The sequence below is a fragment of the Myodes glareolus genome, chromosome 11, assembly GCF_982192425.1.
Source record: "Myodes glareolus chromosome 11, mMyoGla1.1, whole genome shotgun sequence".
In the NCBI taxonomy this organism is placed as follows: domain Eukaryota; kingdom Metazoa; phylum Chordata; class Mammalia; order Rodentia; family Cricetidae; genus Myodes; species Myodes glareolus.
In genome coordinates this window covers 11,280,034-11,286,402 of record NC_142036.1, presented here as the reverse complement: position 1 = coordinate 11,286,402, position 6,369 = coordinate 11,280,034, and the positions used below count along the sequence as shown (strand labels likewise).

The window sequence follows — 6,369 nt, the reverse complement described above, 5'->3', positions numbered from 1 at the left end:
ACCTTTCCTCAGGCAGGCTATTGAAACACAGGCACTCCCTCCTTCCGGCTTATGCCTACATCCCAATCCCAGAGCACAAGGCAGCTGAGCTGGGGAAATTTTATGGCCCCAGGGTGAAGGGAGAAATATAGGAAGATGTACCTGGATGGAAACTGGGATGGCAGGCGGGAGAGCTTAGCAGGGTGGAGCCACCACTGCAGGTTGACCTGGGAGTCTAGGGGGTCAGGGAAAGTCTGACCTCTTCCTCGCTGGGCTCCTGCTGTGGGCCAGAAGCAAATTCACCCCTCCGATGGCTGTCTGCTAGAAGTCAATCTTCAAGAAAGTTTTAAGAAAATATTTTATTTTTGGTAAATCATAGGTTTTTTCTCTATGAATAATACAGTAAAATGGATGTTGGATAGAACAGTGTTTGTGGAACTCAAGAAAGCATACTGGGTCCTCAAGATTTGCAGGTGGTTATGAGCTGCCATTGTAGTTTTTAGAAACTGGAACTGAACCTCTATAAGAACAGTATGAGCTCTGAACCACTGAGGTGTTTCTCCAGTACCTGAATGAGCAATCAATGTCTTTCCTGTCATGTTTTTCTCCAGTTCTGTTCACAAAGTCCTAAATATAACATTGAGCTGTGTGAAATTGAAGGATATTGTTTGAATGAAAGCCAGACACCAAGTGGACAAAAGGACTTATTATCAAGAGGAACATGAAAAAACTGACTTCAGTTGACCATGGCTTGCACACTGTAGATTGATACGTTTAAACAGTTATATTGGGAGGAATATTCTAACAATGAACTGTATGAATATGGACCACAATTAATAGGATAATATGCTCTTCATATATGGAGTGAGATGATCTTCTGAGGTATCTCCCCAAAACAATAACTGTACAGTCATTCAATAGTGGACATAGTGGACACATATGCGAGAAAATAATGTTAGACAGAGTAAATAAAGTTTCAAGCAACATACAGTAGTGTAGGACCATTACTGTAAAGGAGTTTGAGTGAAATGCAAAGAATTCATGCAAATAACTATTTTTATAAATTATGTGTAGATTTTTCTGTAAATAGGTCTTATACAAATAACTGAAGTATCTCACTAGGTCCCTATTGGTACAGAAGAAGGTCCCAAAATAAGTTAATGTGCCTGGTTCAGACAGAGCAGACATGAAATGTTACTCCTGTGCTCACTTTTGTTTGTGGATAAATGCCATACTCAAAATATTGAAGTGAAAATCATAGGTATGTGATAACTACAACCACAATGAATTGTGTAGGTGATGTCTTTGTGAGATTTGACACCTCAGGCTTCACTTATAGTGAGTCCAGCAGTAAGAGACAGTATAACAGTAGTATATGGAAATAGTCATTGAAATGCAATAATCTATTTTAATTGAAAATGTCATTTTCTTTGGTTCCTCACATAGGAATAAGGATGTTGGGCATGCATTCTAGCATTTGAAATTCTTTGCATTTTGCTCATACTCCTTTACAGTAACATAACAGAACCATGTTCCCTTTTACAAGGCACAGGTCCCATTTCTCTCCATCCTCATAGTACTGTGATTTCATTCTTCATTTTAGAAAATATGTCTTGAATTATTGGATACAGGTAACATTTGCCTTTAATTTTCATTTTTATGTTGATTAAAGATGCTTGTTCTCTGCAACCTACTCTGCCCACATGCATTGGCCAAGATGAAAGAACCAGAGGAGAGGATGGCATGTAGGAAAATGTCTGTTAATGAGAGTATTAGAGCTATGTGCTAGTCTTAGATTCAAATTTCAGACAAGTGATAGAAATGAGTTATATTTGAGAAGTAAAATGAGACTGATCTCTTGGATGAGACAAAAATGTTATGAGTTAAAGGTCCTAACATTTTACAAATAGTGGTATATCAAAATCAATATTCATTAATCCACATGAGAAATACTTTTTGATATTTTCTATATGTATCAAAGCCTCATATAAACTATGGAGCATTCACATTGGGTTAACCCTCAGCAGTTAAAGAGAAAATGAAATAATTTGGGGGGGTCTTGTTTTGTTTTTACTTTTATTTTTTATTTTTAAAAATAAACTGAATGGAGATGGCCCCTTTAGTGTATGAGTATTGTCATTAGATTCAAAGACAAAGATAATACCAAGATTCTTAAAAAAATGCTGCAGGGTTGGTGCTTCCCCTGATGGCTGTTCACATTGATTTGCTGCATCAATTCATTGACTTTGGCATTTGTACTCTTCCTGAACAACAGGGGAAGAAAATTCAGTGTCCAGGCCAAACTCCCAAATGATAAATGGTGAGTTGCGATGGATAACAGCACTTAAAAGTAGTAACAGCTGGATTCGAGTTTTTAAAATTAGGACTGTGTTATTAATGGGGGGATTGGGATGCTGTGAGTCTGTGAGGGAAATTAAACACGTATCTTAAATGATGGGGCTTATGTTCTATCTTGGGATGGTGGCAGCCCGGTGGATGTGAGGTGGGAATCTGGCCCTTAGCTGATGATTTTTGCTCCACTGAACCTCAGCTCTCGAAAATGAAATATTTTGTTTTTAATTATGTGTACATGTTTCTGTGTGAGTAGTCTAGTGAGCATGGAAAAAATAGAGACTATGGGTTCTCTAGACTTAAGGTAGTTATGACTTAAACACTCTGTTTGACAGGAATTGAAAATGTTTCCCTACAAGAACAGTATGCTATCTGAACCTCTGAGCTGTATTTTGAATGTGCAGATGAGCAGTAGCAACCTTCCCTTTTATGTTTGCTGCAGCTAAGTTCTCAATAGTTAAAATATCAAACCAATCTGTATGAACATGGGGGGCCTTGTGTCAGTAACAGCCAGGCATCAAGAGCACAAGATCACCACTTACCCTGTGCAACCTAATAAGCTCATCTTAGGAAAAGCTAAATTAGGGAAGTCTGATCATGGTTTGGACAGTGTAGAGTGAGACGATTAATGAGTTAGTTGGGAAAGATTATCCCAAATAATGAGTTATATGGAAGTTTATCAAAGTTAATAAGAATACATCCTGTTTTCATATATGGAGAAAATCAGTTTTAAAGCTAGACAGACCCCTAAACAATAACTGTTCATTTAGCCTGAGGAACTACTGCTTATAAGTCTGATGGGAAAGCTAATTTTTACCAAGATGCAAATGCATGAAATGGGATCTATCAAAAGCAATAATCAATTCTATCCTTTTATGGGACCTTCTTGGTGTAGAAGAAAACTATGGGTATTTCAGTTTGCAGGGTGTTGTGAGAAAATGACTTTAAATTAGGAAAGTTGTGGTTTCTCTATCACAGGTACAAAAAGAAAGAGGACAAATTCCAGCTCTTTTAAAGTTCTCTAGCTTATAACTGAGCCTAACATCCAACAAGTGTCATAACTGCCGACTCCTTTAAAATATCTGTATATATAAGAAAATGGGTCGTTATGTATGTATGTATGTGTGTGCATGTAAAAGATGTAAAGTTATATGTTATTCTGTCTAATAACCAGAAGCAGATTGTTAGCTTCCACGGTTCATAAGAAAAGTGATTTGTTACAGTATTTGAACAAAAAGAAAGTTTATTAGACAATGACAGTGAAGAGATACCTCTAGAGAATTTTTTTTGTCTTCTTTGTGTTTGGAAGAGGAAAACACAGATTCTAATTTTGAAAGATATTCTCATGCAGCATAATTTAGAACTTCATCTATTATTAAGCAACCACATAATGGTCTTGGGAGATCCTGTTGGTCCCCAATGCCCCCTGCTGGTCGTGAGCGTCTCCATATGGAGGTTTTTGTGCAGGCTCACACTGAAATTCTCTCACTGTGTCTATGGCACAGTAATACATGGCTGTGTCCTCAGTTTGCAGACTGTTCAGTTTTAAGAAAACTTGGCTCTTGGAGTTGTCCCTGGTGATGGTGATTCGGGACTGGAAAGCTGAATTATACTCTGTGTCTCCATAACTCCATATTGCTCCCATCCACTCCAGAATCTTTCCTGGAGTTTGGCGGACCCAGTGTACATCATTGCTCATTAACGAGAATCCAGAGACAGTGCAGGTGAGCGACAGGGTCTGTGATGGCTGCACCAGGCCAGGTCCCGATTCCTTCAGCTGTATCTGTGACAGGGCACCTAAGGACAAGCAACATCACCATCAGTCATATAACCCATAGATGCACAACCTGGGTCCCTTTCCTCAAACCCTGAAGCACTTACAGCTTGGAAATGTCACCAGGCAGAGGAGCAGCACCAGGACAGCCATGTTGTGTTGGAGGCTCTAGTCAGAAGGAGATGGGGCCTCTCACTGTGGCCTTGGATTTCATCCTGAGCTTGAGGACTGCTTTGCATTGGGGGAGGTTCCAGAGAGCATAAAAGGAAGCACAGGCAATGTTTCCAATTTCTCCTCCAGGAAATTGAGATTTGCTTTGTGTGTCTTAGAGGTGCTGGGTGCTGAACCTCAGGAACATTTCTGTGATGCTGTCTGGATTTAATTCTAGAGAAACAGGAAATATCAAGTGTCATACTGTGCAGTCTTTAGAAGCAAAACATGGAAGTGTTTACATTAATTATGTTCATATTCATTCAGTACAGGTAGAGGACAATACCAGGTTCTCACTATATTGATATGTCTCTGTAACTTCCAAGAGAGATTTAAATGGTATTGGTACTTTGGGGATCAGAAATCATGTTTAAGGAACTACTTAAAATTCTTTCTCTTGGTGTCTGTGGAGTTGTCTCACTCTTATAACTTCTCAGGAAATAACTTCTGAGGAAGAAGTTAACAAACATATCATACATTGGATTTCACATGTTTATCTATAAGAAAATCTGTGGGACTGATTTGGGTCCCATCTTATTAGGCTCAGATTTCACCTTATCACTTAGGAACATCCTACCTGGACACTGTTTTTTGCTCCACTTGATTTATGTCAGTCTATCCATGTACCTTTATATCTTTCTCCATCACTCTCTTCAGTTTGTATCCAATCACAGATTCCTAAATATGATTGTTGCTTTGGTAAGTTATGGGGAGCTCAGCTACTCATAACATTTCATAAAATTAACAGCATGCACTCAGGTTTGTGGGTTAAGTTCACTGAAGTAATAACAAGACAGAGAACATTAAGTGATGACAAGAATTGGACTGGGAAGCAGATATGAACATGGGGAACCCTGTTACTTGAGCAATAGTCAAGGCATAGATAACAAGAGTTTCTAGTGTCTTTTCCTGTGTCTTGTTAGTGCAAATCACCAAGGAAGAGAAGTGCAGAGCTAGAACTATCCCGTTCATTCAAGACTCAGGAAATGTCTGTGTAACTTGGCGTTAGAAATATCATAATTTGTGTCAATTATTTCTTTATGAATAGTCTTTTCACTTTTTACTCTGAGTTGCTGTGGCAGAAACTGCTCTTCACTTTAAGGAGACAGCCATCCTGGGAAAGCACTGATTATCATGTACAGTATGAGTTCAATGTTCCCTCTATTTTTGAATGCTTCAGCGTTATAAAAAGATTTTTTTCAGACATTATGCTTAGTATGTTTCCTCTTGGGATTGTTTGATATTTTCTTTATTTTTAAAGTAATCTGGAAAGGAGTATCTCAGAAATAATTGCATATTCCTTATAATATATTGGGGAACTAGGTTTAAATCAACTTATTCAAATATTTTTTGTTCTTAGTTACTTAAGAGATATTGTCTAATTAGGTTTCTATTTTTGTGAAAAGACACCATGACCACAACTGTTGTAAGGAAATCGTATAATTTAGGATGCTTTCCTGCAGCTCCAGAAGTTCAGACCATTCTCATCATGGCAAGAGGAATGGTATAGTACAGGAAGTCATGGTGCTGGAGGAATAGCTGAGAGTCCAACATCTTGCAAGGAACAGGAAGTCAAATGACTGACTGGGCAGCATCCTGAGCATAGAAAATATCAAAGCCTACCCTCCATATGACACATTTCCTTCAACCAGGCTGTACCCACTCCAGGAATGACACACATCTTAAAAAGTGTCACTCCTTTTGAGATTATGTGAAGCAATTACATTCAAACTTCCACAGAGAGTTTGTGTTCATATTCCATCCCCTCTTACTCAATGGGGTTCTCTTTTGCCATGATAATCTTTAGAAGAATGTCACTGGGAAAACAGCATTTGCAAAGGGAATTCATTCATGGGAAAGTTACATATTATTTATTATTATCTTCTATTTGAGAGGTGTATCCTTATTCTTAAAGGTTTATTCAGTCATTTGTTTAATTATGTAAAGTACATAGATGGATACTCACTTAATTGGCAATGTAGAATTAACAGTACCAGCCTGTCCACTTGTGTGATGGTCAAAATATTTTTACATAATATAAACTAGGGTCATCC

General features: G+C 38.1%; 1 pseudogene across 1 annotated transcript; it reads right to left on the bottom strand.

Moving 5' to 3' along the window:
• Positions 1–3,706: 3,706 nt before the first annotated feature.
• LOC148120389 (immunoglobulin heavy variable 2-4 pseudogene) lies at positions 3,707–4,290 on the bottom strand (annotated as a pseudogene). The gene is made up of 2 exons (XR_015739300.1): positions 4,213–4,290; positions 3,707–4,128 (listed from the first exon to the last, which is right to left on the bottom strand). The product of XR_015739300.1 is annotated as an immunoglobulin heavy variable 2-4 pseudogene (transcript).
• Positions 4,291–6,369: the final 2,079 nt, after the last annotated feature.